Source organism: Azolla caroliniana, unplaced genomic scaffold, assembly GCF_043228905.1.
Source record: "Azolla caroliniana isolate FFs.n. ecotype wild unplaced genomic scaffold, voAzoCaro1.0.p SCAF_10, whole genome shotgun sequence".
Lineage (NCBI taxonomy): Eukaryota > Viridiplantae > Streptophyta > Polypodiopsida > Salviniales > Salviniaceae > Azolla > Azolla caroliniana.
In genome coordinates this window covers 6,518,040-6,533,105 of record NW_028230445.1, presented here as the reverse complement: position 1 = coordinate 6,533,105, position 15,066 = coordinate 6,518,040, and the positions used below count along the sequence as shown (strand labels likewise).

The 15,066-nt window shown below is 42.3% G+C and overlaps 1 pseudogene; it reads right to left on the bottom strand.

The window, feature by feature from the left end:
- Positions 1–4,259: 4,259 nt before the first annotated feature.
- On the bottom strand, positions 4,260–5,792 carry LOC147858880 (uncharacterized; annotated as a pseudogene).
- Between the last annotated feature and the right edge of the window lie 9,274 nt (positions 5,793–15,066).

Here is a 15,066-nt window from a genome sequence, read left to right as displayed (position 1 = left end):
CTATGGGATTACTCTACCTTACCATCTTTATCTTTGTTATTGCTATATTGTCCAATGCATGCTGTCCTTCAATGGTCAAACTCAGCGGATTGTGCACGCTTAAAGTTTACTATGGGATTACTCTACCTTACCATCTTTATCTTTGTTATTGCTATATTATGCAATGCATGCTGTCCTTCCTTTGATGTTCAAACTCAATGGATCGTGCGCGCTTCAAGTTTACTATGGGATTACTCTACCTTACCATCTTTATCTTTGTTTTTATCATGAAATCTTTAGAATTCAAATGTTTTTTGTACTCAGTAGCATGCCTTGACTTTAGGTGGTCTTGACATTATTAGTCTGCCAATATAATGTGGATAAAGGTGGAGAGATGGTAAAATAATTTGTGGATAAAGGCGAGAAGAGATTAAAACATGAAAACTTATATGAATGAGAATAAAAAAACATCATTCAGATATTAATGCTACTTTTTTTAGCATTTGACATAATTAAAAACATATTTACTCTTTCAAAAAGATTATGCAATTTTCTTTTAATGTTGTGCATGAATTATACTATACATGAAGTTCAATTTTAAAAAGATGGTGTTAGAGAATAGACTGATTATAGACTATTAACAAGATCAAAGAGTGATTAGATATTAATCCAGATCACTAATCACATATCATCTCTAGATAGAGCTCATAGGCTATCCTCTTCTATAGAATGCCAAAATGATTTAGATACATGAGTTTATGACCCACTAGATGATGATGGGATTAATGCATACTATTTACATCATGACTTGTTAACTAAAGATTAAGACTGAGATAGGTATAACATGAGTCATTACATGCATGAGTTCATAACACTCCCCCTAATCTCATCACCATTGTTTTAGTTCATAAGCTTTGATCATCTTGTAAGTCCAAGAGAAGGAATGTTCAACCAATGTTTTGATGCAGGCAAGCTTTTGGTAAAAATATTCGCCATTTGCCAAGTTCTTGCTTGATGTAATAGGTTGGATGTTGATATATTATCATTGAGCTCACGAGTAAAGAAAAACTTGGGAGAAATATGGTTGATTCGATCACCTTTAATGAAGCCCTTCTTCATAGATAACCATTGGTAATGAGGGGCTGATAAAATGGCAAGAACTTTCAATATGCCCGATTAAGTGTTGTATTATAGGCATTCTCAACTTGCTTCATGTAATGCCAATATCTCAACATGATTTAAAGATGTTGCAGCCAATGTCAGCTTTGTTGATCACCAAAAGATCGTTATGCCACCAACAAGGAAAACATAACCTGTTTGTGGTCTGCCAACATGAGGGTTAGATAAGAACCCAATGTCAAAATAACTGGTCAATTGATCGTGCATAGAACTGGTGGTAAAGAAAAGACCCATATCTTTAGTGCCTCGTAAATATCGGAAAATCTGTTTAATTCCAATCCAGTGTCGCTTGGTAGGATCGTGACTATACCGAGCCAACAAATTGACAATGAACGAAATGTTCGGATGTGTACAATTAGCCATGTAAGGATATTGTGGTCCCAATGCTAACTCGTCATAAGATCTTGGCCGAAATGGGTCACGAGAATGGTTCAAAGAGCGCACTACCATAGGAATTCTAATAGAATGAGCTTGATTCATAGAAAACCGTTTTAATATTTTATGGATATAAGAGCTCTGATGAAGAAGAATTCCATTAGATAGGTGCTCGATCTAAAGATCCAAGCAGAATGTAGTTAAACCGAGTGTAAATTGTGCAAACACTCATTGTCTAGGCGTTAAATAACATTGTGATAAAACTTGCCAAATTTGAGAAATGTAACTCCCAATCTGACAAACAATTGGACATTGTATAAAATGATGAGCACTATCTTCCATTTGAACAACGCAAAAGAAGTAATTACCTGTTGCTAGTCCACGACGCTTTAGAGCTAATCCTAGAGGCAATCCTCCAATAAAAACTCTCCAAATGAAGACCTTTGCTACAAGTGGCAATTTAGAATGCCAACTATGTTTTAAGATCTACCACTACCCATGATCATATTTGTGTAGTTTCTATTCTTCTTCAAACTTAGATGATAGCCATCTAGGAGACTCAATAGAGCAATGATACAAAAGATTAGTAGTCACTTATAACAACGACATCTAACACCATAAACACCAATCAATCCACGGTTGTTCTCTTGTTTGTAGAGGAAAAGGACCTTGCATTAATGCAATATTTTGTAGTTGTTGCCAAATAAACCCATAATTAAGTGGGATGCGTAATAATTGTCGCGATTCGAAAAACTCCAAAATTATTTGAGATGGAGCCTCAACTATATCTCCCACCTCTTTGACCCCCAAATGAAACAAACGATTAAATTGAGAGGGCAATCTCTCCTTTCCTAGACAATATAATATCTGAGAAGACATAAGTAACTCTTTATGCAAAGAATTACAATGATGTCTACTACGTGATGGTTTCCATAGACATAACAAGAGGGTTTCTTGCCATGAGTTAACCAAGTGTTGAACAAATGAAGAGCCTGGAATCTTAAGTGAAATACATCCATTCAGTAATTGTCACCATGAAGCCTTAATCGTTGTCTTCCCATGTGTTAAACTCTTGTTCTCAATGAAATATTGAACAATAGATATCATGGTTGTGAGTTTGAATGCATGTCTTGTAATAATAAAAATCTATGAGCCATCATATGAATAGATAAGTCCAATTGGGGTTGTTGCAGAATTCCATGCAACCCATGTGATTCCCATCTTATCCCTCTTCTTCCACAAGAAATATCGAAGAGGTTGCAAAACAGAATGCAAAGCCTTCTTTCTCCACGACAACAATGGCAAGTAATATAATATCATGGGTTCCAAAATACATTGTACAACCTTTAAGCGTACATGAAATGGCTTGAAGATTGTGACTTCCAATACATGAACTTATCCCTTAACTTACTAGACATCCATTCAATCAATTTGTAGAGATTCATTCTCTTCTATTCGTGAGAAAGACCAACTGTGTAATTGACAATATCGCAGAAAGACAGAAACACAACAAATACACATAATGCACAGTTTTACATGGAAACCCTAAATGGGGGAAAAACCACGGGAGAACATATCTTCACTATACAATGGATATACTAAATAACGAGATTACAACACTCTCGCACTATAGAGTGTAATAGCCCCTCAGGGCTCTCTGTGTCAAACCTCACTCGGCTATGGCGCCGCTCTCTCTTTCTTGCTCACACACACACTCTTCTCTGTCGCACTCTCAACAATAGAGGATCACACACAACGATTCTATTCTACATTTATTGTTCTCTACACTAATATGTTTGCCCTAAGTGTATTTATACTTATACACTATGTGGGCTATTTACAAATGTAGCCACTGCTATTATCATTCCTATTATTATACTAAATAACAGTAATAGTTAATCAGCCGACTAGTCGAGCAGTCGATTCGACTAGCTGACTCCAGTGTCGACTGTCCAATCGGCTTGACTAGTCGATCTTGTCTTCGACTTGGATCATCTATTTTCGACTCTTCAACTGTTGGTTCGCATCCGTCTAGTCGGTTGCACCCTGTCTTTGACTATTAGTTATGTTGAACAATCGACTCCTCCCATTGTTTGCATAAAAGGACGACTCCTTCCACTTTGTATCCTAGTGTGAACTCGTCTTAAGAGTTAGGGTTTAGTATATAAGCGATAACCTAACATTGTAAAGAGAGAGCACTTGATCATCTTGTACATCGAGTCTCTGAGAGAGAGAGAGAGAGAGAGAAAGAAGAAAGAAAGAAAGAAAGAAAGAAATATTAACGTCTTCTAAGGCCAAATTTGGCCCATGAGACAATTGGTTTACAACAAAATGAGTATTTATCTAGTCATCATAACTAAAATAAAGTAAACATAGAACTTAAGCTAAAAGAGTTCTAGTAGTGTACAATACGTGGTATACTCGATAAATGAAGTGACTTTACACTAATCCTAATTTTATTTCCACCCAAGCCTCTCGAAAAGAAGTGGGGGGCCAAAGGGTTTTGATGTGGGTGTGACCCATGGTTCTAATGTAGAGAGTGTCCTAGCCATGGCTTCTAGGCGGTGTAGCTCATGTTCCCTTATTTTCATTATTGCTTCCACACCACGTCGAGTTGCTTTGAAACCCAGCACCCGAGGATGTTTGGTTCTTCTTTGGTTTTCTGCCTCATCAAGGGAAAGGCCGAGTGGTGCAAGTGTGTTGACATTTGTTGGCTCCCCCTGTTCCTAAAAAACTTCATTTGTTACATGTTGGTGAACATTAGCAACATTATTGTCAACATTTTGTAATTTATTCTCTCTGTGTTGTTTTAGCTCTAGAATGTATTTGCCTAATTTCTTTATATCTAGAGTATCTAATAGTTTGGGGAGGGTGGGAGAGGAACCAAGTATGTCTTGGTATTTTGCCCTTATCTTGGCATAGATTGGGCACTTGCATGTAAAGTGTTACTCATCCTCTATCTCTATGTGACATAACCTACATATCCTTTCCTCCCTAGGAACTCCATTAGTACGTCCATTCTCAATCTCAAGTTGGTGAGATGATATTCTAAGTTGTCCAATGGCAACCCTTAGTGCATGTGGTAAGAATACATCTAGATATTTTGGCCGCGTGATAAAACCTAACTCAGAGAAGTGCATGAAGTGTTCCTTATAGTACAACATTTTAGATGGGAGTGGCTCTCGTGGGGTGATCCATTTATACCGAGTGTAAATTTGCCATATGTCTTGGCGTATTACTTTATTGCGGTCCTCATGAGATATTAAAGTGTTATCAATCGTGTGGTTGTACCTAAGGGGAGGTAGGTTATTAATGTCTAGACCATTCACAAGAAGCCAACTCACCATCATGCCATACCATGAGCTAGTATAGCCGGACTCATACAATGATCGAGAGGCCTTAAAGGCTTGATGAGATATTCTATCATGTGGTTGGCTATGTATCCTATGAAGAAAGACTACAAGTTGGAAAAGTGCCTCTACTAACATTGGGGGTAACGTGAACTCAACCCTAATAATGTCATGTGGTACTGTCGATTTGCTTCGGAGTTGGCGTGATAACATCATCACCAATGGTCTCTCTAATTGTGTCCACATGAAAGATGGTAATCCTGGAGCCCAAACCGCTGATGCATACATGAGGGAGGGGGCCACAAATGAGTCAAAGAGCCACCCTTTAGTCCGTGGCTCTTGAAAGTATGCTTGGTGGCATTGTCTCTCTAGGAGTGAGAGGGATGCCTATCCTCTCGTAAGTCTATCCTTCGCTTCCTGTGTCATTGAAAATTTACTTGAGCGAGCACTGAAAGTGACCCCGAGATAGATGTATGATCCAACCACCTCAATTGGGCTATGGGAGATAGTTAGGTGACACTTAGCTCTAACTTGGGCCGATGTGTGGAAGATAAGGACTTTAGTTTTCCCTAGATTCACTACCAATCCTCGTTGTGCACAAAAGTCATCTAAGGCATTAAGGTGCCTTTGTAGGTCGTGTTCGGATTCAGAGAGCAAAACTATGTCATCCGCATAGAGCAAGATACGAACCTACGTATCCCCAAGGACTACTCCGTTGCCTCCCTTCCGAGCAATAAAATCTGTGATCTCATCAATGTAGATCCCAAAAAGTGTCGGTGATAGGGGGCAACCTTATTTTACACCAATAGTGCTAGTGAAACAATTGGATAGGCTACCTGGGCATCGGACACACTCGGACACTTGTTCATATAGTGTATAGATGGCCCAGACCATGTCATCTGGTATCCTCAAGCTTTTAAGCCTATCAAACAACCGCTCTCTAGGGACTGTGTCAAAGGCCTTGTGGAAGTCCACAAAACAACAATATAATTTCTTCTTGCGAGCCTTAGTTTGGTCAATTAAGCATCTAAGTGTGAAGATATGATCAATGGTGGAGAAGGCTCGTCTAAAGCCAGCTTGTTTAGGTGCACGGAGATTTAGGGTCTCCATATAATCGCTAAGCTCTTCTTCCTTTACTGCACCATATAATTTATCAAGGGTGTGACCTATCATAATGGTCCTATATGTATTTGGGTCCATGGGGTTCCCCCCTTTATGTATGGGGGCCACTGTGCTCATAGTCCACTGTGGTGGAAAACCCTCCGCAAGGGCATGATTGAAGATTAGAGTTAGCAAGGGAGCTAGGCACTCTCTCGCATATATAATGTGTTCTGCTCGCAATCCTGTGTGGTCCATGGACTTCCTATGTTGTAATTTCTTTATGACCTTCGCGACCCTAGAGGTCGTGAAAAGTGTCCCCGTGGTAGGTCGGGGTGTGGAAGACATTGGAATGGGTGGTTGGTTTGGGATTTGGTAAAGTCTCTCTATATATGTGTGCCAGGTTTCAAGATCTTCAATGGGTGTTTGTGGTCTTGGCTCCCGTAGTCTCTTCCATGCCGTGGTGCAATCGCTACTCATGAGCATATGGTAGAGTTCCCAATATTCGGATGCCTCCCACGCCCGTCTCTTACGACGTGTCATCTTGCGCATTTCTTTGCGAGCTTGTATGGAGGTAATACTACCATTGAGTTGTGATACTGTAAGTTGTCTATGTAAGTCCCTACAATCCTCATCATACCATTTATTTTGTGGCATAGATCCGGATCTACCTTGATTTGAGTGTTTTGTATATGGGAAACTACTAGTTAATGCGGAGTGAAGGATGTGTGTGAGTTTTGTACTAAGGCTTTCTAAAGGTAGGGAGGGATCAAGGGAGGAGAGATGGGCCTGAACATGTTGAGAGTATATGTCAGAGAGCTCATGTGTGAAATGTATTGTGGTGTGATGACGTGGTTGACTAGAGTTGGTGACCTTAGAGATATCACATTTTAGCTCGAAGTATAAGAAACTATGGTCTACACCAATAGGGCATGGGGCCACCTGGAAGGAGTTAATCATGTGGGTAGCTTCAAGGCGTCCTATTAGAAAATCAATTGTGCTTTCCCCTCCTCCATGTGGGAAACATGTGAGCTCTTCCAAGCGAGAGAGAGAGAGAGAGAGAGAGAGAGAGAGAGAGAGAGAGAGAGAGAGAGAGAGAGAACAGAAATAAAGAGAGCTTCCATTAAAGCTTCATCCGTGTGTCTATATCTTCTTGCCCTCCTTTTGTGTTGTTTGCTGAGCATAACCGACAGGTCATCACATATGTTTTCGTGCATATCTGTCCCTCACCCATTGGAGGGACATATTCCCAACAAACTTCCCCTTCACTCATGTGGCGAGGAGTCTATTAGTCTTGTCCTCTATTGACAGACTCTGGGTTTGTCCATCGGTAGGTTCTTTGTCAACATGTCGGATCCATTTTCATCAATATGGATCTTCACAAGGGTAAACTCTTCTTCTTCCACTTTCTCCCGCAACCAGTGATACCATCTTTGTATGTGGTTGGTTCGGTAGTGGTACGTAGCATTCTTTGTTAGATGTATGGCACTTTGGATGTCACAATGAAGCAAGAACTCCCTTTGCCTCATCCCCAACTCATTGAGAAAATTTATCATCTAGATTAGCTCTTTGCCGGCCTCTACCACTGCCATGTACTTTGCCTCTGTGGTCGACAGGGCCACAGACTTCTCCAGTCGTGACTGCCACGACACTACTCCCCCTGCATAGGTCATCACATACCCCGAAGTGGATCGACTTGTGTCTGTATCCCCCAAAATTTCCGAGTCGGTAAACCCTTCGAGCATGGGTTTTCCGACACCATACCTAAGACACACACCCGAGGTGCCTTTCAAGTACATGGGTATCTATTTCACTATTGCCTAGCGTTCTCTGCCTGGATTACTCATATATCAGCTTACTACCCCCACAACAAATGCTATGTCTGGTCTCGTACAAACCATATCATACATTAAACTACCGATGGCTGAGGCATATGGTACTTTCCTCATCTCAACCTTTTCTTTGTCCCCTCTCGTGTATTCCTTGGCATTCAACTTGCAGTTGATCAGCAACACAGAGCTGACTGGCTTTGACTCCGACATGTTGAATCGTTCTAGGATCTTCATCACGTATTTCTCTTGTGAAAACAATAACACTTTCTTCGTTCTATCTCGAACTATGTGCTTCTCTAAGATATGCTTTACCCATCCAAGATCTTTCATGGCAAACGATTTTCCTAATGCTTTCTTCAAGCTTACAATCCTCTTTGTGTCTTGTCCAACTATCAACATGTCATCCACATATAACAAGAGAATTAGGAAGTCACCTTCATTGTAGCTTTTGATGAACACACAGTGATCAACTTGTGTTTTATGGAACCAATGTTCCATCATGAAGGATTCCAACTTCTTGTACCATTGGCGTGGAGGTTGTTTCAACCCATAGAAGCTTTTTTTCAATCGACACACCAGGTTCTCTTTCCCTTTCTCCACAAAGCCTTTGGGTTGTTGCATGTAGATCTCTTCATCTAGCTCCCCCTGCAAGAATGTTGTCTTGACATCCAACTATTTAATCTCCAAATTCATGCTCGCAGCAATGCTTAGAACAGTTCAGATGGATGTAATCTTTACGACTAGTGGAATATTTTTTTGTGGAAACCTTTTCATCACAATGCAGGCTTTATATCTGGGTGCACTGTTGACTTCTCCAGTCTTCACCGTATAGACCCACTTATTTCTGAGTGCTCTCTTACCTTTTGGTAGCTCTACCAGGTCATAGGTGTAGTTGTCATGCAAGGAGTCCATCTCGTCTTGCATTGCACTCAGCCATTTCTCCTTGTGCTTGTCGGCAATGGCTTCTATATAACACTCAAGTTCACTTTCATCAGTCAAGAGGATGTATTGACTGGCATATGTCGTCGATACTTTCCTTTCTTTGAGTGGGTATCTCCTTCCACTCATTGTCAGCTCCAATTCAGATGTCTTTGCCGACTCTTTTCTTGGCTCAGATTCATATGTGTCAATCAATCATTGGGAGTTAGCTGATTTTGACTCGTAGTCCTCAATCAACTTCAATAGGTCTGCCGACTTTGACTCATCTATATTTGTAGGTTGTGGCGAGTTCATCGACTCAGATTTGATTGTGCCAATTGTCTATCTCCAAACAACCGATTGTGTCGGTTCACTTGGCCTTATGTCAGTAGTAGTAGGGGTTGACTGAGCAGTCGATCAAACTTCTGTTGCTTCCAGTCCTCTATTGTCTTGTCTTCCAAGAAGACTACATCCCGGCTCCTCATTACTTTCTTATCGACTAAGTCCCATAGCTTGTAGCCAAACTCGTCCTCCGAGTATCCCATGAATATGCATGGTTTTGACTTACTGTCAAGCTTTGACTTCTGGTCCTTAGCCACATGCATATACACTAAGCATCCAAACACCCTCAGGTGTTGGTAGGAGACACCTTTTCCTGTCCATGCCCTCTGTGGGACATCACCTTTCAATGGTACCGAGGGAGACCTGTTGATCATATAAACAACCGTGTACATCGCCTCAACCCAATACAAGTTTTTGGCAGTTTAGCATGAGAGAGCATACTCCTAACTCTCTCCATGATTGTTCAATTCATCCGAGTCTCTGCAAGCCCGTTCAACTCCAGGGTCTTCTGAACAGTGTATTCGATTCAAATACCTTGGGCCTTGTAGTATTCAGACAACCTTCAACTTCCGACCCGACTCCCATTCTGTTCTTGCCTGGAACTTCTTGAACATTGACAATACTTGATCCTTCGTCTTCAACACGAAGGCCCATGTATTCCGACTATAGTCGTCAATAAATGTTACGAAGTGTTGTCCACCTCAATGCGATGGAGCATCTACATAGCACACATCCGTGTGTACTAGTTCCAGTGCAACTTCTCTTCTTCTCGGTGGTGTTGTGTGGAATGTTTTCTTGTTCTGCTTTCCGACTAAGCAGTCAACACACTTCTCCAAGTGTACTCCTTTCACTTCTGGGAGAAGTTCCTGGTCGGCCAGGATGTGCATTCCTTTTTCACTCATGTGGTCGAGTCTCTTATGCCATAACTCTCAACTTGAGTCGGCTGCCACATTTACTTCTGACTTGCACATTCGGGCATGCATCATGTACAATGTATCCTCTTTTTGTGCTCGTGCCACTATGAGGTTTCCACGACGGAACTTCCACTTGCTGTTTCAGAAGCTACCACTGTAGCCTTCGTCATCCAATCATCCAATCGATATTAGATTTAATCTGATATCGGGGATATGTCGAACTTCCATGAACATCACTCAACAGATGTCGTCAGGCACACATTTCCAATGCCAGCTATCTTGCACTCTCCATGATCTCCCATCTTTACATAACCATGATCCCCAACTATGTAAGTCGAAAAACACTCTCTCAATGGAGTTATGTGGAATGATGCACCCGAATTGATTACCCAGGTGCACTCTTCACTTGCAAGATTTGTGCTTGCCTGCTCACAAATGAACAAAATCTCCTTTGCACTCGTAGCTACAACCGATGTGCCCTTTCCATCAGGAAACTTCCTGGGTTCGACATTATTGCTGACACTCTTGTCCTTCTTGAGGTGTCGACAATCCTTTTGAAAGTGTCCAAGCTTTCTACAATAGAAGCGTGTTAGCTTACATCTAGACTTGGATCTGGCATGGAACTTTTCTCTCCTTGGTGGACTCCTTGCCGTTTCCTTCCTCTGCCGGTATGTTGAGTCAAATTTGACTCCGAATGGACCATGACACCCTTGTCCTTCCTTCTAGTCTCCTCGTTCAAGATGATTGTCTTTATGGCTTGTAGAGACAAGTTCTCTTCCTAACACGAGGTGTTGAGAGTCACCACTAGATTCTCCCAGTTGTCCGGCAAGGTGCACAATAGCAGGATGGCCTGCATAGCATCTTCAAGCGGAAACTTAATTGCCTCAAGTTGGTTCACATACCCCATGAATGTTCTGACGTGCTCGACTATGCTTTCCCTGTCCTTGTATTTCAGCTTCACAATCTTTCTCATCAAAGATGTTTTGTTGAGGGTGTTCTTCCTCTCATATTAGCCTGACATCTTCTACCACATCTCATAGGCATTTGTGTCGTTCACCACATGCTGAAGGACACTTACATCGACGCATTATCAGAAGGTGGCCACCGCCTTTCTGTTGAGAAGTTTCCATGCTGACTCTAATACCCCCGTGGGTATTTTTGCTCTATCAATTGGCTTGTACAGGTCTTTGACTATGAGAAGGTCTTCCATCTTTATCTTCCAGTCTGCATAATTTTGAGAGTTTAGAACTATCATGCCTGGGAAGCCGCTTACACCTCCTTCCATCTTCCACCAAGTTCTGATACCAGTTTGTAGAGATTCGTTCTCTTCTATTCGTGAGAAAGATCGACTGTGTAATTGACAATATCGCAGAAAAGATAGAAACACAACAAATACACAGTTTTACGTGGAAACCCTAAACGGGGAAAAAACCACGGGAGAATAGATCTTCACTATACAATGGATATACAAGTAACAAGACAATGAGATTACAACACTCTCTCACTACAGAGTGTAACGGCCTCACAGGGCTCTTGGCGTTAAACCTCACTCGGCTATGGTGCCGCTCTCTCTTCCTCGCTCACACACTCTCTCTACTCTGTCTCACTCTCAACAATAGAGGATCACACACAACGATTCTATTCTACATTTATTGTTCTCGACATTAATATGTTTTCCCTAAGTGTATTTATACTTATACGCTATGTGGGCTATTTACAAATGTAACCACTACTACTACATTCCTATTATTATAGTAAATAACAGTAATAGTTAATCAGCCAACTAGTCGAGTAGTCAATTCGACTAGCTGACTCCAGTGTTGATTGTCCAGTCGAACCGACTAGTTGGTCTTGTCTTCGACTTGGATCATCTGTTTTCGACTCTTCGGCTGTCGGCTCACATTTGACTAGTCGGCTGCTCCTTGTCTTTGACTGTTGGTTATCTTGAACAATCGACTCCTCCCAACACAATCGACCATTTGTAACATTCATTCACAATGGATAGCCCAAGTGTCGAAAAATAGAGCCTTTTTCACCACTGATCCTTGCCTTCCTAAACATTCAAAATCTCTAAGTATAAATACATGATATGAGACTAGACTTCCTCCAATTAATATGTAATCCGAAAGCGAATAGAAATTGGTACCATACAAGAATCCCCTTCTCAAGATTCTCTTGTGAGGCTTGTAGAAACATGAAAGAATCATCTACCAAAGCTTGTGCTACTAGTTGCCCTCTAGACGGTGTAGACTCACACTGTCACCATTTGTTGCAAGCCTTGAGAACATCACTAACAAGGGATGAGTAACAATAGCAAACAACAATGGGCTAAGTGGGCATCCTTGACAAACAGATCTCGTGAGTGCAATATTTGAAGTAACTCCCCCATTAAGCATTACTCGAAACACTGCATCCTAATAAAAATACGAGGCAAGACATACATGATCCAAAGACCATTGTATGCATTAACCCAGAAACTGTTGGGAGATAGGTCCCTCCGGATGGGAAGGGAAAAGAACAGTGCCGACGAAAAGACTCAGCCGAGGCCGATAGGCCGAGGCCGAAACGGTATGAGGAGTACCCGGCTACGGAGAGCCGGATGATACAGACCTGGTGTGAACCGGATGAGGAGTCCTCGACTACGGAGAGCTGGATGGTGCAGGCCCGGTATGAACCGGATGAGGAGTACCCGGCTACGGAGAGCCGGATGGTGCAGGCCCGGTATGAACCAGAGGAAGAGACATATTCGTAAATATGTTTCTGAGAGCCCATTGTGGCTATATTTGTAAATAGCCGAAAAGTCATATTAGTATAAATATGACTTAGGGCAAACTAATATTATGTTGTTGTAATTTTTCCCTTGTTGGTGCAAGAAGAAGAGAGAGCGCGTAACTGTACAGAGAGAGAGAGAGAGAGAGAGAGAGAGAACGAGGTCATTGCCTCTGTTGTAACCACCGCCTGTGGCGAAGATCGTGAGTCCGAGGTCGTTGCCTCCGTGTACTCACTGTTTTGTACATTCATACATAGTGACAGTTTGCAGCCTGTGGGCTGTCGTGGTTTTTCCCCTAGTTTGGGGTTTTCCACGTTAACCTCATGTGTACCATTTCTCTTCTTTGTGTTGTGTTCTATTTCCTGTTTTCTGTGTATGAAAAGAATCTCGGTTGTGGCCGAGCGTTGGACATAAGGAACGACAAGTTCCCGTCAGAAACAAAGGACCAATTAACATGATCATAAGCTCTCTCCAAATCTAATTGCACCATAATCAATTCTTGATGAGTGTTTCGTGCATAATCCGTGTTCATTTGAACATTCATTCATTATGCAATATATTCCTACCTACAATAAAACCATATTGGTCAGGACGTATCAACTTTGGCAAATACTTTTGTAATCTATTTGCCAACACCTTTGTAAATATCTTATACAACCCCCCCATCAAAGAAATAGGTCACCATTGATGAAATGACTTGGGAGATGCCACCTTCAGAACTAATTTTCTTAGACCAAGCTTCCAAGCTTCAGACATACAACCATAATCCCAACATTGTTGAAACATCATAGTTAAGGGTGTTGGGAGATAGGTCCCTCCGGATGGGAAGGGAGAAGAACAGTGCTGATAAGCAAACTCAGCCGAGGCCGATAGGCCGAGGCCGGAACCGGATGAGGAGTACCCGGCTACGGAGAGCCGGATGGTGCAGACCCGGTGAGAAGCGCTCTCTGGATGAAGAGACATATTTGTAAATATGTTTCTGAGAGTCCATCGTGACTACATTTGTAAATAGCCGAAAAGTCATATTAGTATAAATATGACTTAGGGAAAACTTTTAGTTGTTGTTGTCATTCTTGTTGGTGCAAGAAAAGAGAGAGCGCATAACTGTGTATATAGAGAGAGAGAGAGAGAGAGAGAGAGAGAGAAAGAGGTCGTTGCTTCTGTTGTAACTGCCGTCTGTGGCGAGGATCGTGAGCACGAGGTTGTTGCTGTTAACTCTTAGGGCCGGACAATGGCCTAACACAGGGTGTCTACGGAAGACACTTCACCAAAGGGGTGTTCCGGCAACAAGATTAGACTCAACGCTTAATCCGACTTAATTAAGTTACTTAACAAGATCGTCCTTAATATTCACACGCGTAAGATATAACAATGAATGCAAAACGGCAATTAACACAGAGAGATAACACCACTAAGCTTTATTAATTAACCGCTCCTCATTACATTGTATCCGGGCCTTTAAATAGGTTCCCGGTCTGTAGTACAAAACGGTGGCATCCGCACCTGTTCGGGATCGGTCCGGATCCGGAACGACATACCGATTCCGGTCCGTCCGTCCACACTCATAGCTTACTTACAACCATTCCTACTAATTAAATAACTCCCCGTTTCACACTTTGGACTCCTTTGCCGGCCAGTAACACATGGCACGCCCGTTTGGACAGTACCTTGTACGTCGAATCCACATCTGACCCTTGCTATTCTTCGTCCAAAATATCCAGAATTCTTTGTTCGAGAGTCTCCAATGGTTCATCTGGAATTGGTTGTTGTTGTGGTTGCTGCTGCTGCTGTTGCTGCTCTGTTAATGGCTACTACGACGGGTCCTTTGGTGGCTGCTGCAGCTGCTCCTCCGTTTGTTGCTCTGACACCGATGTTTCCGTCGTTACTCCCTCCGTCGTAGTGGTCTCCGGTTGACTGGTTCCGGCATGGCCCTCGGCTTGCGACGGTTCCTCATCACTAAGATTAACCGTTGCCGCTTCCCGTGCTTTTTCTTCCCGAACCCGGGACTGCTCGTAGCTTTCAAACTGGATTTGAGCGTCCAGCCTATCATCGTCTAACTGAGCTATGAGTTGCCGGACCTGTGCCAGCTGTTCATCCGCCAGGACTTGGAAGTCGTCGGCCAGCTCGTCCCGTATGGCGGTGAAGTCCTCGGAAGTCAACGTGTAACAATCATCTCCTTCCTTCCGCCGGTTTGGCACGTCTGCCCGTAGCAATTGGAGTTCCGCTGCGTTTTGTGCCCACTTTGTCCACCATCTTACGGAGCTTTCGTCAATCAAGCGTTTTGTCTGATTCAACCATGCCCGGAGGAT